The sequence below is a fragment of the Oryctolagus cuniculus genome, chromosome 8, assembly GCF_964237555.1.
Source record: "Oryctolagus cuniculus chromosome 8, mOryCun1.1, whole genome shotgun sequence".
NCBI classification, from domain to species: domain Eukaryota; kingdom Metazoa; phylum Chordata; class Mammalia; order Lagomorpha; family Leporidae; genus Oryctolagus; species Oryctolagus cuniculus.
This window is the reverse complement of record NC_091439.1, coordinates 126674004-126689057: the sequence shown is the minus strand read 5'-3', so window position 1 is coordinate 126689057 and position 15054 is coordinate 126674004.

Genomic DNA, 15054 nt, shown 5'->3' with positions numbered 1-15054 from the left:
TTACAAAAGAATATTATATATTTTTTAAAGATTTATTTTTATTTATTTGAAATACAGAATTATAGAGATAGGCAGAGACAGAGAGAGAGAGAGAGAGAAGTCTTCCATATGCTGGTTCACTTCACAAATGGCTATAATGGCTGGAGTTAAGCTGATCCAAAGTCAGAAACTAGGATCTTGCCTCTCACATGGGTGCAGGGGCCCCAGGACTTGGGCCATCTTCCACTGCATTCCTAGTCCATAGCAGAGAGCTGGATTTGAAGAGGAGCAGCCAGGACTAGAACCAGCACCCATATGGAATGCCAGCACTTCAGGCATTTTTAGAGATTTATGCATTTCTTTGAAAGGCAGAGTTTCAGTAAGAAAGGGAGAGAGGGAAATATTTTCCATTTGCTGATTCACTCCCCCAGATGGCTGCAATGGCTATGGCTAGCCCAGGACAAAGACAAGAAACAAGAACTCCATCTGGGTCTCCCACCTGAACGGGAGGGACCAAAGTACTTGTGCCATATTCTGCTGCTTGCCTGGGTGCACCAACAGGGAGCTGGATGGCAATGGAGCAAGCAGGACTCAAAATGGCACTAATTTGGGATGCCAGTGTTGCATATGACAGCTTCACCTGCTGTGGCTCAATCCCTGCCCCCACTAGGAAATCATTTTGGTGATTCATTTTATATGTCCACTTTACTGGACTGCACTGTTTCCAGACATTTGGTCAATCATCATTCTGGGTATTTCTGTAAGGGTGTCTTTGCAGAAGTTTAACACTGAAGTTGATAAGGTGAATTAACAAGATCACTTTCTATGATTTGGGTGAGTCTCATCCAAACTGTCAAAGGCCTAAACAGTGTGAAATCTGACCTTCCACGAAGCAAGAGAGAATTGTCCTGGCTGATGACCTTCAAACTGGACATAAGACCTTCCTGATTCTGCAACAGCTTCTTACTGGACATTGACACTGAACTTGCCAAACTCCATAATCATATGAGCCTGTCCCTTATAATAAGCCTCTTTGCTGATTGGTTCTGTTTCTCCAAGATTCCTGAACAATATACATTTTGCTAACTGACAGTGGCATCCTGCTGTAACAAATACTGAATAATATGGAAGTGATTTTGGAATTAGGTGGTACATAGTAGGTGGAAGAGTTTTGAGGGTCATGGTAGAAAAAGTCTAGTTTGCACTGATGGAGATGTTTCTTGAAACATCAAAATTAAAGATGACTTTAATGAAATCTGAGAAAGAAACAGAATTTTAAAAAATCTCCTATCATCTTGAATGCATACATCATCATGGACTGATTATGGCAGAAATAGGAACATTAAAGGATATGCTGGTAAAAATCTCAAATGGAAATGAGAGATAGGATTTCCGAAACCACATGAAGGTGGTCCTTGTAACAAAGAGACAAAGATTGTGGCTGAATTGTGTTCTATTACCAGTGTTTGTGGAAAGTAAGGATTGCAAACAATGACATTGTATATTAGCTTCGATGAGTTTAAGAAATTGCATCCTGTCTCCTCCTTATGTTTCATAGTAAAATATAAGAAGTGAGAGATACATGGAAGGCAGCATTAAGCAAAAAAGGAACCAGAATATGAAGAATCCGAGCCTATTCATATTATAAAATGAGGATGTGTGATCTGGGATGAACACCAAGGTGTAGTAGACAATCACTCCATATAGAAAAGTACCATGATTTCAAAGAAGCTTTCAAATTTTTATATTTGAAATGGGGGAGGATGCCATCAGTGGTTCACTCACCCTCTTCAAGTGCCCACAAAGAGTGGGGCTAGTCCAAGCCCAAAGTCAAGAGCCATGAACTCAATCCAGGTCTGGCACATGGATTTAAGGAACTCAATTACTCATGCCATCACTGCTGCCTTTCAGGATCTGCATTGGTAGGAAGCTAGAGCCAGGAACCAGGGCCAGGAATCAAACCCAAGTACTCTGATGTGGAGACGGGCATCTTAACCACTAGGCCAAACACCTACTCTCTACCCATGACTTTAATCAGCCATCTTGGCAGAAGCCAGGAACAGAGATGGGCTTATGTCAGCAGAGACACTGCTAGTTTGAACTAAAGGGGACAGAGACAGGATGAATGAAACAAAGACTTTGATTTCAAAGATGCTACAGGATGGACAATAGAGTTGTCTACAACAGGAACAATGACAATGATGGTGATTTAGGGATCATAACAATTGCCATGGCCACCAGAGACACAGAGTATTCAGACCAGGGGTGCAAGACTGTTCTCTCCTAGGATTAAGAGGGTGGACATGCTCTTCAATTTCAGCAGGCCAAGCAGCCCCCCACCCAGACCCCAGAGCCAAGGAGGCTGAGCTGCTGCCTAGGGCCTCATGGTGACAAGATTGCTCCTGTGGGCCCAGAGAATAGAGAACCAGCCAGAGAAGGTGATTCTGGAGCCCAGGATCTAATGGAACTAGATGAGATCAGATTAAATTGAATGGAATCTAATGTTGCTGGGGCCCCATCCCCCCTTTCTTCTTTCTCCCTTATCAAGTGGGAATGTCTGCCCCATGGCTTTATCATCTAGATTTTGTCTAATTTCACTGCTGGAGAGTAATTTTGCCTCAGAAAGCATCAATCATACCCAGAATCTCATGCACATTGGAATTAGATGCCATTTAGAAAGGACATTGGACTTGGGATAATGCCAAAATGGGTTAAGACTCTTGGGGTGGGGGACAATGCCTTTCACAAGTGAGAAAGTCAACAATTTGGGGGGACCAGAGGGAAAAATCTGCGGGTTGAAAGATCTTTCAACGGAATACATGTGTTGGGCCAGGCATTGTGGTGTAGCTGGTAAAGCCGCCACCTGTGCATCCCATATGGGCACGGGTTCAAGTCCTGGTTGCTCCACTTCCAATCCAGTTCCCTGCTAATGTACCTGGGAAATCAGCAGAGGATGACTGTAGTAGTTGGGCCCCTGCACCTCCATGGGAGAACGGAACACATGGGATCCATTGAAAGATCTTTCAACCCATAGCATTTTTCCCTCTGGGGCCCCCAAATTGCTGGAAGAAGCTCCTGGACATTGGCTTCAGAATGGCCCAGCTCTGGAGGTTAAGGCCATTTAGGGAGTGAGCCAGCAGGTGGAGGATTCTCTCTCTCTCTCATTCTCCCTCTCCCTAGCTATCTTTTAACTAAAGAAATATTTAGAAAACAAACCAAATAGAAGTACATGTTCTGAAGTCCCAATTTCCGATGTGACTGTTTTGGGCCTTTAAAGGTCAATGAGGTCATACAGGTGGGTCTGTAATCCAATGGAATTAAGGTCCTTTTAGAACAGGAAGAGAAACCAGAGAGGGTATGTCTGGCATCTCTTGGTCTCTCCATTCACACACAGAGAATCATCTGTGAAGACGCTAGGAGAAGGTGCTGTCTTCATCAAACCAGGAGAACGTGTTTCACCACCAACCCTTGAGCTTAGACTTGTTCCCTCCAGAATTGTGAGAAAGTACATTTCTGTTGGTTAAGCCACATAGGCTGAGTATTTGGTTAAGGCAAATAAAACAGAATATTGAATTGTTTATGATAAAATCTTTTAAAAAGTTACATGATAATAGGTGCCAACTTCATCTGAGAAGACTATTCCCTTCCCAACTTAGAACTAACAATGTTAATAATGGTTAAATTTTAGAGGCATTTCTTTTAAAAATCAAGATTTGGAGGAGTGACATTTAATCTAGCACTTGAGATACCAATTGAGACATCTGCTTCCTAGGGTGCCTAGATTCGAGTCCTAACTCCATTCCCAAGTCCTGCTTCCTGCTAATTCAGACACCAGAAAGCAATAATGATGGCTCAAATAGTTGGGTCCCTACCACACACATGGGAGATCTAGATTGAGCTCCAAGCTCCTGGCTTTGGCCTCATGCCTGGCCTATTCCCGACCATTGTGTGTATTTGGGCAGTGAGCTAGTAAATGAGAGCTCTCTCTCTTTCTCTCTCACCTATCTTTCTATATCTCTCTACCTCTCAAGATAATTAATATCTTATTTTAAAAGGATAAAATCCGAAAGAGGGAATTTTTATTATCATTTTTAATCAAGACATCACTGGGTTTAATAGCCAGTAAATAGTTTGAATGTCTTGGAGATTTAAGGAAGTGTTCCGAGTTTAGGGTTAGGTTATAAAAAACATTGAGAGTACAAACTGATAGAAAATATGTTAAATACAAACAAAGAAACAAGGTACATAGCAACAAATTTGACAGACCTTTGGCAACACTATTATGGATAAAATTGCATAAACTTTATTTTTTAAAAACACTAAGCAATACTTAAATTAATGGGATGTATCCCATGTTCTTGGATAGAAATGCCAAATATCAGATGGGTCAGTTTTCTAGTTGATCAATAGATCAATGCAATGCCAATTTAAATGTTGCACAACAGTAATTCCTTTTTAGACAATTTAACAAGTTGACTGTAAAATCTATATGGAAAGAGCGAAAGTCTAAAGGGTAACAAGCTTTATTGCATGTATCAGTGGTTCTCAAAACACTGTTTCTTTAAACCACTTCCACTAAAAGGCACATTACTATCACCTGGGGAGGCGAGGTGCTAAGCCCGGATTTCTGGACATCAACCACCAAGGTTTCTGATTTAGTAAGTCTGTGAGGGGGCCCAGGAATTTGCGTTTCTAACAAGTCCCCAGGTTCAGTTGGTGCTGTAGGCGGGGAGAACACCCTTTCTGGAGCAAATGACTTGTGTACGCGCCCTGACATGGTCTTCTTTCTAGACCTTCCAACAAGGTTGCATAAAGATGAAACCGTTAGACTTGCAGGAAAGACACGTGGGTTCCTGTGTCTGATGTGCCGGTTCTTTACAATGAACGTTAGGCTCCTAGTGTCCTCCCATCTGACAAAATGCATGGGATCAGATGACCTTCATGCTCTAGCACTCCTGGCATCTTTATCAGCAAAACGGGAGGTTCCATGGTGAGATGGAGTTTGACTATGAACACACAACACATGCTCCGAAACAAGGTGAGTTAGTATTGCCCATTTCTGTCTCTTTCTAGTTCAGTGAGAACTGATTTGTTCAGAATTATGTAATGTGTTCTATTGGGAATGTTAGGTCCAATAAAAAGATGAGAAGTTTCTAGAAATGCCATGGTTTGCCGAAATGAAAATGACTTTCTGTTGAAGTTTTGGGAAATAAAGGTGTTTCCTATCCAGTATTTGGGACAGCTGGCACACACAGAGGAAAGCACCTGAGCACTCTCACGCCTCTCCTTCCTCACTGACTGCATTAGGATTCCGCACTGCTCCCAGCCCAGGCTCACTCCCCAGCCTGACAGCAGGCTTTGCTCCTGCTTTCTCGGCAGAATCGCCCTCCCTCGGGACGATTTTCCCCTCTCTGAGCTACATCTCAATCAGTAGACGATTCACCGAGGAGACGGAGTTTGAATTCTGGCTTCATCTAGTCACACTCAATTGAACACAGAGGCCTGTGATCATTAAAGACCCCTGCTTTCTCCTGACAGTTTCATGGACGCCATCCAGAGGCACTCAGTGTGTGAATTTCACATCCCCTTGAAATTGGAGCTGCACACCAGCTCTGCTGTGACCTTTTCCTGTCGGCTTTTTTTCCTCCTCTGCAGTTTGAAAGGTATAGGCACATCAGAAAAATTTCACTAAGGACGATCACATAACAAAATGTGATAGAAAGGTCATCACATCCAGCAGACATTAATTTAGTTCAGATAAGGAGCTCTGCTCTATATTATTAAATATTTGGGGTGTAGAGACTATGGTTACTGCTATATATATATATTTTTTTTTGGAGTGAGTTAAGTAGATGGATCACTTGACTGTTCCAACTGTTTAATTCTTATTCAGGAAAATGTGAATTTGGATTTTTTGGGTTTGTTTTCATTTTTGCTTTTTGAGGGCACAGAGAATCAGCTTAATCCATATATTACATGGTTATTCCGAATTGATTTCAAACTGTGACTCAACTACCTATTTCAAATTGCATGTTTCTATCATTTTATGGCTCATGGCTTTGACTATCTTGTAGACTGTTAGACATTGATCATTCCTACATTAATACCCAGTGATGCAGTTTGTTACTACAACTATTCCTTTAATGAATTCTTCTGGTCCTAGAGTCTTACTGTGTAAGGAGGGGCACTGTGGTGCAGAGGGTTAAGGTGCAGCTTGGTGATCCACATTCACTCTCAGAGTGTGGGTTCGAGTCCTGGATGCTCCACTTCCAATCCAGCTTCCTGCTAATATGCCCTGGAAGGCAGCAGCAGATGGCCCTGCTAGCCATGTAGGAGACTTGGAAGGACTGCTTGAGTTTGGTTCAGCCTGGTCCCAGCCTCATCCAAGCCTGGCTGTTGCAGCCATTTGGCAAGTGAACCAGCAGATAGAAAATCTGTCACTTTGCCTTTCAAATAAATAAATATGTCAAAAAGAAAAAAAATATTAGTGTATAAGCAAGACAGCAACTTGCTAAACATAGCAGAGTTGCATTTTATAAAGTTTTGTGTCTTGAGAGACTGCAAAACTCTATTTATAGTGATTGTTTTCCAGGCCACTGAGATACAGATGAGGAAAGGATATGCTTGTCCTGTGTGTGGCTAGAAGGATATTTAAGAGAAGGCAGAGGGCTGAAGACCTTGGGCTTCCCTAATTCAGCATTTAATGTTCCTTTTATAATATCGTCCCCTGCCTAGATGGGGGAAGTGAGTACATTGATTTGCATACAAGCTTACCCAGCTGAGAGGAAAGAAAGAAAAAGGAGATTTGCTTTACTTTTTTAAATTTTGGCTCCCACACATGAGGGAGACCAAGCGATATTTGTCTTTCTGTGTCTGGCTTATTTCACTCAGTATGAGATCCTCTAGTTGCAAATGAAGGAATTATATTCTTTTTTATGGCTGAATAATATTCTCCCAAAAAGGAAGAAATACCATCTGTATCAATATTGCTGAAAATATAGTTTTGTCAAACTTTGTTTTATGTGTTTGTGAAACCAATGATTTAAAATGATATACTAAAATAGTCTTAATGATCTGTGATTATTTTCAATTTGACTATATATGAGTGAGATGGACATCGTTTCATTTGAATGTTGTTTATGGATAGCCCTTTCTTATATTCCTATGGAGCTATGGTTTTTCACCTCTTGAAATCCTTATTGAAGTTTTACCTGTTGAACTATTTAGTCGAGTACTAACTTGTTGACTATAATGTAAATTAAAAATATGCTATCACACAAATTTAAAGAAAGCAAGAAAGAGGGAGGAAAGGAGTTATCATTGTATTCTTAGACTTGTACCTATGGGCTACTTTGATTCTGTTCTCTTTGTTTTAATATAACATTAACATGAGAATTGATGAAAATTGTACTGTAGTAACTATCATGCATTTGTTGTGTCCTGAACATTTAGTCTAGTAATAAATTCCTTAAAAATAAAAAAATAATAAAGTGATCATGATGGCAAAACAGAAAAAAAAAAAAAAAGAAAAGGAAGAAGAGGCACAGCCTTCCTGGCTCCAAACCATCCCTCCACTACAGGACACTTGCTATAGGCAAAATTGGTAAGAGAATGAGTGGCTTAACATTCTGTGTGAATTTTGTCAAGATAGCCATTTTGGGGCTAAATTTCCCTTCTGTAAGTAATGTTTACCTTGTAGAAAGATTGTGAGATTCTATATTTGACAGGCAGAGTGGACAGTGAGAGAGAGACAGAGAGAAAGGTCTTCCTTTGCCGTTGGTTCACCCTCCAATGGCTGCCGCGGCCAGCGCACTGAGGCCGGCGCACCGTGCTGATCCGATGGCAGGAGCCAGGTACTTATCCTGGTCTCCCATGGGGTGCAGGGCCCAAGCACTTGGGCCATCCTCCACTGCACTCCCTGGTCACAGCAGAGAGCTGGCCTGGAAGAGGGGCAACCGGGACAGAATCCGGCGCCCCGACTGGGACTAGAACCCTGTGTGCCGGCGCCACAAGGGGGAGGATTAGCCTAGTGAGCTGCAGCGCTGGCCTATATTTGAAACTCTTTGCAAGTAGTTATAATTGGCTTATACCTTGCCAAAGCGGTGGTATGTAAAATCCATACATTCTATGCAAGAAACTAAAGAATTATATAGAAAATATATTCCTACTTCTTTTTCCCAAAACCACTGATGTGGTTATATACACACACTGATATATGATACTGATACAGATTGAAAGTAAGTTACACATGAATATTAGAAAATATACTAAAATCTTTCACCTTTTACTAAAGATTTCCATGGAGAAAAAATGTTAAAGACTAACCACATATTTCATAGAATAACTAACAGAATTCTAGCAAAACCTTATAGAGATGTTAAAAATTCTATTTGTTGATAAGATAGTATTCTCTTAAAGTCCACCTACCATTTAAAGTAATACAAAGGAAACATTTAGTAAATAATAGCTATGCTAAGTGAAATAAGAAAATTTACATGTTATCTCTTATTTGTGGTAGCTAATATGTAGAATATAAAAATTGTGATGATGCCATTAGTTTTAAATATTGTTTCATTGAATCATACCATGACAGTATGTCCTACTCTATGAAGTACATGTCACAAAATGCTAAAAAAAAAAAAGCTATCGAACTTTAAAAAAATACATTTATAGAAATGAAAATAAGAAATAATACACACAGATACACAAATAGAGAAACTTGGAGAAAAAATAGTTCTAGTATGATGCTTTCAGAGACAGGTCCCTTAGGGAAAGAATATACTTAAGAACATTTCACAAAGTGGTGTAGGAATTGCATGAAGACAACTGACCCAGATCCATAAATTGAGTTGTAAATAAATTTTAGTTCTATTTTTATGAGTACACTAAGAGGAGACTCCGTGATGGCACTAATGGGAGCCTGCTTCCCGGTGCCTCTACTGACAGCGTCAGAATCATCCGGGTGCAGATCAATATTATAGATTGCTGTTCCCTCCTCACAGTCCTCTCCATCCAAGTCTCCAAGACTGGAATACAGAAATCTGTATCTTTAACAAGTTTATCAGTTTCCCCAGGGTGAAAGCAGCTAGAGGTCACCCTGAATGAAAGACTCAAAGACAAGAGAGTGTAGCTAAAGGTAATGAGATGCAAACATGGCTTGTGCCCTGCAGACAGAAAGCAGGCTGAGTGTGTGATAAATCACTGCTCTGTCATGACCTTCAGAACGTCCTCTCCACATGGATAATGTCAGTCCTTGAGCCCTATTCTTTTGTGTGCATGGTGTTAGGCTTTTCTTGTGCCTTGAAAGCATAGGCTGTTATCCCTGGGAGTGCTGTTTACACTGAGACATAAATATGACACTTTATTGATTAGCAGGAAAATTAGTTGCACTGAAAGAAAAGTGGTACTAGTAATAATGTCTACTACTCGTATGGCATTTTTCAGTTTACAAACAGGCTTTTCAAACCTTATGAATTGATGCTGACAGCAATACTATGAGATGAAAGAAGTACCGTTAGCTCACTCTGTGGTTGTGGAACTTGGACTCAACTTCCATCACTTTTGTTATTGCAGAAATAAGATAGGTGTCCCTAAGCCATTTGTTATAAACAGAGAAAATTATTTTGGCTGAATGCAAATGCAAATGGATCCAATAATCTCTTTTAAATAAGAAAAAGCATATAACTGCATCATGACTGAAGACTCACTACACTAAATTAAAAACATATAAAATAAGTGGATTCTGCAGCTTCAGCCAATTCAAGTGTTTTAGTCCTTTAGAAATAAACCCAGATGAAAAGATGTATGCATTTATACCGAGCACCAAAGTACTCAGATTTAATCCAAATAGGAAACAGTGTATGATACGTTGTTAAAGACTGAAAATAGACTGGTGATTGATTAGGAGAGAGACATGCTGATTTTGACCAGCATGGAGGAACTGCAATCCCAAGGGGGAGCTGGAGAGAAGTGTGCAGTTGAGAGACACTGTGGAGCTGCATGGACAACACAAGCACACAGCAGTGAGAGGAGACACCACCCGCGATCATTGCAGCTGGGGACCGCAGGAGAAGCCAACTTCTGAGAGTAAGCACATGCCTCTGGATATCCACTCTGCTAAGCCCCAGGGGCATGGTTCAGAGATAAAAACATCACTGGAGAAAACCAACAACGTTTCCACAAATGCCTAAACATAAACAGAGAACTACACAAAGGAAGAGAGTGTGACTACCAAAAAGGAACACAACAACACTTCAGTATTAGAATGTGAAGGTGAAGAGATGGATGCAATGCCTGAAATGGAATTCAAAACACTAATCATGAGATTATGCAGAAACACAAAGAAACCAATTCATGAATTAAATAAATCTATACATGAGGCTGGTGCTGTGGCGTAGCCGGTAAAACCAACACCTGCCATGCCTGCATTCCATGTAGATGCTGGTTCAAGTCCCACTTCTGATCCAGTTCCCTTTCTAGGAAAGCAGTGGAAGGTGGTCCAATTCCTTGGGCATCTGCACTCAAGTGGGAGACCTGGAAGACACTCCTGGCTCCTGGCCCTAGCCATTGTGGCTATTTGAGGAGTGAACCAGTGGATAGAAGATTTGTCTCTCTCTCTGCCTCTGCATCTCTGTAACTCTGCCTTTCAAATAAATAATCTTTTTTTTAAAAAGAAGCCCATACATGATATGTATGATAAATTTTGCCCAGAGATAGAGATATTAAAGAGAGATCAAACTGAAATATTAGAAATGAAGAATTCAATATATCAAGCTAAAAATACAACGGAAAGTCTCAAAACAGACTTGGTTATACAGAAGAATGTCTGAGCTTTCAAATACTTGAAAATATCTCAAACAAAAACAAAAATGAAGAAAAATTTAGAAATATTGAAAATAATGTTTGAGACTATAGGATACTGTACAAATGACCAAACATACAGGTCTTATGAGTTCCTGAAGGTATGGAAAGAGAGAACAGATTACAAGGACTATTTAGCGAAACAATGGAAGAAAACCTCCCTAATTTGAAGAAAGAAAGAGACATCCAAATACAGGAAGCACATAGAAATCCTAATAGACATGATCAGAAAAGATCTTACCCGTGACACATACATAGTCAAACGTTCAATGGTAAAGCATAAAAGATTATCAAGTGTGCATGGGAGAAACACCAGCTTACTCTCAGAGGATCTCCAGCTGATTTCCCACCAGAAACCCTGCAGATGAGAAGAGAATGGAGAGCTACAGTCCAAATCTCCTCAGCGATGGGTGTGATGAGTCAGACAAGGATCCTACCCAGAGGTGTCCACATCCTAATTCCTAGAAATTGTGCATTTGTTAACTTATGGAGTAAAAGGGCTTTACGTATTTTATTGTAAGTTTTGAGATAGGAGATGGCCCTGCATTAACCAGAAGGTTAATATAACTACCAGAGTTCTTATCAGAGGAGGCGGGAGAATCAGAGTCAAAGTCAGAGAAGGGCATGTGAAACAGGACACAGATGTCATGATAATGTGGCCAAGAGCCGTGGGAGGCCTCTGGAAGGCAGAAAGGAAGGAACTGAGTCTCTGTGATGGCAGCAAGAAAGAACACAAGCTGTGTCACTGCTGCCTGACCTCCAGAAATGTGGGATAATTATGTTTCAAGCCATTGAATTTGGGCTATCGTTACCACCTAATACAAAACTAATGTAAGAGGACTAAGAAGAAGCCCCATTTGGGATGGTAATTTGCCAGGTTTAAAACATGCAAAAGTATTTCAAAAAGTTTGTGCAAAATGGAATTAAAGTTTAAATGTATTTGAACATTTTGAAATCCATGTAGAATTATTTCACAGTATGTTTTCCAAGAATGTTTTGAACACCCTTCATATCTCCAATATCTTTGGCCTTTATTCCACTGCAAAGAGGACCTATGTCATCTCTGGTATTTATGCTGAAACTTGTGATTCATTTATAGTCATAAATTCAAGACAGTGAAGTTGCATGGAGTCTCACTCTAGGTCATAGAATGTAACCAGCAGGAACTCTGCCCTGTGCTGGTACCATCACACACAGAGTATTCAGTTATCATGTAGGATTTCCAACTACCCTGAGGCCACAACCCTGTGAACAAGATTTCACAGGTCCACTGCACAGTGGAGCTTCCAGCCAGCAGCCATGGGAGTGAGCCAACTTTGACATCAACACAGCACAGCCTTCACATAACTAGAATGGCAGCTAACAATGGATTGTAACTGCATGAGATAACAAAAACTGCCCATTTGAGCCCTCTCCAAATCCCTGACCCATAAATCTCCTGGTATATTAAAATGAAAGTTAAGACATTGATGAAATCATCAGTAATAATGGGAAGAGTCAATAAACTTCCAACAACATCTACATCACTAGTATTAAATGTGTATCAACAGCAGCTTCGCAGTTTTAAAGGATATGCTGCTAACTTCTGTTGATTTACTAGCCAATAGTCAAATACTGTTGACTTCTAAGTCAAGAGTTCAAACTTCAGTTCTCTCCTCTGGCCTCACATCACTAGAAAATGTCCCCTAAAACATCAAAGTCTTGTAATAAAATGTAATGCTTCCCTGTTTCAGCCTTGCTTTGGAATCTCTTTGTACTACATTCTCTGTTTTTGATAAGGACACCATTAGCCAATCAATTGTCAAAACATGAGGTCAGGTCTAGACATCGTATTCAACACCTCTCTCTCTCCTTTCATAATTGATCACTCACTATGTCAAGTTATTTTTCATCTTAACTCTTCTCAGTTGAATCTCATTTTCTCAACTATTGTTTCCATGGCCTTCATTATAAACCCTAACATTTCCTACTTGGCCTAATTAAATGACTTTCCAAACATTTCCTTTCTCATCTTTCTAATCCTGTCATTGTAATTATCAATGTAATTTGTCAATGCACTTGTTCCTGATAGTCCTTTTAATGATTTGCATCACCTTTTCCTAATAAAGATGTAACATTTTAGAATTCTTCCTTAACCTAATTTACTATTGACCCATATTTGCCAACTTTCACAGGGATGCAAAGAAAGAAATGGTTACATAACTGGTATTAACTCTGTAAATTATATTGTTTTTCCATTCACCCATGTGACTCAATAGGTGTTATGGTGTTTGACGTACCTCTGGTGCGATTGAGGTGCTGAATAGTGATGATAGAAGCCTGGAATAGAAAATCAAAGCAAATGACACTGCAAAGTTGTGCAACTTCACACAGAGCCAGAAACACCTGGGAGCATTCTACAATTCAAGAAGTTATGCACAAAGAAATCTATCTCAAATAGATACTCAAGGCATAAGTGTGTTTCAGGATAAAAATTTGTTGGTATACTCTGTGATTCAACTAGAGATCTGGTCCACTGCTTGTCTCAATATACACATGTATTTGTGGGGGGGGGGGCTCACCATCAACTAAAAGAATAGACATATATATATATATATATACACGTAGTATAAAAATATAACTAGTATAATATATAGATAGGTTGATATAGATACAGAGATAGATAGATAGATAGATAGATATAAATGAAGCCTCTTACAGAAAATTCTGTATGGTATGTTTAAATGAATTGAAAATGGTTTACTCATTTGTGTGAGGACACTGGATAAGGTAACTTCCATGAGGAAGGATTGCAGAACAGTTTATTTCTCCCCTTTCCTAAAAATAGAGATAGCGGGATGTAAAGAACCAGTAGTTATTTATATGTAACCCAGGATCTGGGAGGACAAATAAGAAGACTGATAACCAAAAATATGGGATAAATGTAATGGGTTGTGTTTTCAGAACAGTCTAAGTTGATATTTGTGTCCCAAGGGGATGCTCACCAAATGGCCCTAGCTTCAGCTTGGCCTAGCTCTGGCTTTTGTGGCCATTTGGGGAGTGAATCAGGTGGAAGATGTCTCTGTCTCTCTTTCTGTCTCCCTCTGTCTCTGTAACTCTGCTTTTCAAATAAATAAATACTTTTAAAAAGAAAGAAACAGTATAAAATCTTATTCTATTTATACATAATTTGAATTTTATTATACAAAACTTCATAGATGATAGGATTCATACCTCCTATTTATTAGTATTTATCTTTTGTCATTACTAAATATCAAATCTATGCATAAACAATTGTTTTAAAAACACTTTTTTATTGCTGTTCTTTTAAAAATTATTTAAAGATTATTTATTTTTCAAAAGGCAGAGAACAGAGAGGGAGAGAGAGAGACAGAGAGAGCAAGAGAGAGAGAGAGAGAATCTTCCTTCTGCTGGTTCACACACCAAAATGGCTGTACCAGCCAAATTCAGGATCAAGAACTCCATCTTAGTCTTGCACATGGGCGGGTGACAGAGGCCCAAGTACTTGGGTCATCTTCCTCTTTTGTTCTGGGTGCATTAAGAAGGAGCTGGATGAGAAGCGGAGCAGTAGTGCAACACTGACCCCTTAAAAAAATCTAGGTATTTTCCCCCTAAATAGTTTTTAAAAGGATTCATTGATTTATTTGAAAGGGAGAGAGAGAGAGAGAGAGAGAGATTTACTTCCCAAATTGCTGCAATGGCAGAGGCTAGGCCAGGCCAACATCAGGAGCCAGTAACTCCATCTAGGTCTCCCATGTGAGTGGCAAGGAACCAAGTACTTGAACCATCATCTCAGCTCCCAGACATTTTAGCAAAAAGCTGGGTCAGAAACAGTAGCTGGACTCAAATCAGCACTCTAATGTGGGATGCCAGCATCCCAAGCAGAGACTTAACCCACTGCACCACAGTGGCCACACCCTTAGTTTTTGAATAACATTTGTAAGAGTGACAAAAATTAGATTCCATTAGATATAATTTGTTGATACTACTATCCTCACTCTTTTAAGTTGTTCCTTGTGCTGTAGGAATATAAAGTCTGGAAACTTTGATATTTAGATTCTCTGGACATCAGGTTAGAATCTATCCTGTCGAGGTAATTGTGCAAAATTTGGTAGGCAGAAGAGAAATACAATGCCATTATGCTGCTGTCAGCAGGTCTGTTGGCATTGGGTGATGGCAGACATAAATGTTTATCTGTGGTGTGGACATCTTCTC